Source organism: Panthera onca, unplaced genomic scaffold (assembly GCF_046562875.1).
Source record: "Panthera onca isolate mPanOnc1 unplaced genomic scaffold, mPanOnc1 haplotype 2 h2.h2tg000180l_path, whole genome shotgun sequence".
Taxonomy (NCBI): Eukaryota; Metazoa; Chordata; class Mammalia; order Carnivora; family Felidae; genus Panthera; species Panthera onca.
The window spans coordinates 16,653-18,294 of NW_027675832.1; the positions used below are offsets into that span (position 1 = coordinate 16,653).

The window sequence follows — 1,642 nt, forward strand, 5'->3', positions numbered from 1 at the left end:
ACACACGTACACACGTACACACGTATACACGTATACACGTATACACGTATACACGTATACACGTATACACGTATACACATGCAAACTTTTTTGATTTTAGTAAATAATTAGCTTAAACAAACCCCCCTTACCCCCCGTTAACCCTATTTGTTACAATACGTGTTTATTTCTGTCTTGCCAAACCCCAAAAACAAGACTAAACCGTATCTAAGCATAGAGCTTAAGAGTTAACGTTTACAAACTTTACCAACCCCATTATTACCAATTATTAATACTAAATCATAACTTTGTTCGCAGTATCTATAGATACGCCAACCCGATCTCTAACTCGTCCCTATTGAACAATATTTACACACCCAACAATCCTATATCTTGGTTCATGTAGCTTAAAAACACAAAGCAAGGCACTGAAAATGCCTGGATGAGTCGCCAGACTCCATAAACATAGAGGTTTGGTCCTAGCCTTTCCATTAGTTATTAATAAAATTACACATGCAAGCCTCCGCATCCCGGTGAAAATGCCCTCTAAGTCACCCAGTGATTCAAAGGAGCTGGTATCAAGCACACAACCATTGTAGCTCATAACACCTTGCTCAGCCACACCCCCACGGGATACAGCAGTGATAAAAATTAAGCTATGAATGAAAGTTCGACTAAGTTATATTAAATTAGGGTTGGTAAATTTCGTGCCAGCCACCGCGGTCATACGATTAACCCAAACCAATGGACCTACGGCGTAAAGCGTGTTACAGAAGAGAAGCATACTAAAGTTAAACCTTAACTAGGCTGTAAAAAGCTGCAGTTAACATAAAAATACAGCACGAAAGTAACTTTAATATTTCCGACCACACGATAGCTAAGATCCAAACTGGGATTAGATACCCCACTATGCTTAGCCCTAAACCTAGATAGTTAGCTCAAACAAAACTATCCGCCAGAGAACTACTAGCAACAGCTTAAAACTCAAAGGACTTGGCGGTGCTTTATATCCCTCTAGAGGAGCCTGTTCTATAATCGATAAACCCCGATAAACCTCACCATCTCTTGCTAATTCAGCCTATATACCGCCATCTTCAGCAAACCCTAAAAAGGAAGAAAAGTAAGCACAAGTATCTTGACACAAAAAAGTTAGGTCAAGGTGTAGCCCATGAGATGGGAAGCAATGGGCTACATTTTCTACAACTAGAACATCCACGAAAATCCTTATGAAATTAAGAATTCAAGGAGGATTTAGTAGTAAATTTGAGAATAGAGAGCTCAATTGAATTGGGCCATGAAGCACGCACACACCGCCCGTCACCCTCCTCAAGTGGTCAAACCCTGAAGAAACCTATTCAAACCATTACATCCACAAGAGGAGACAAGTCGTAACAAGGTAAGCATACTGGAAAGTGTGCTTGGATGACAAGATGTAGCTTAAACAAAGCATCTGGCTTACACCCAGAAGATTTCATATTAAACTGACCATCTTGAGCCAAAGCTAGCCCAATCATCTACAAACGCAATTAACATCAGAAAGTAAAATAAAACATTTAGTTGCCCCATAAAAGTATAGGAGATAGAAATTTAACTTGGCGCTATAGAGAAAGTACCGCAAGGGAAAGATGAAAGAAAAAACTAAAAGCACTATACAGCAAAGATT

The 1,642-nt window shown here is 39.5% G+C and overlaps 1 pseudogene; it reads left to right on the top strand.

The window, feature by feature from the left end:
* Positions 1 to 445: 445 nt before the first annotated feature.
* LOC144615614 (18S ribosomal RNA) lies at positions 446 to 1,408 on the top strand (annotated as a pseudogene).
* Positions 1,409 to 1,642: the final 234 nt, after the last annotated feature.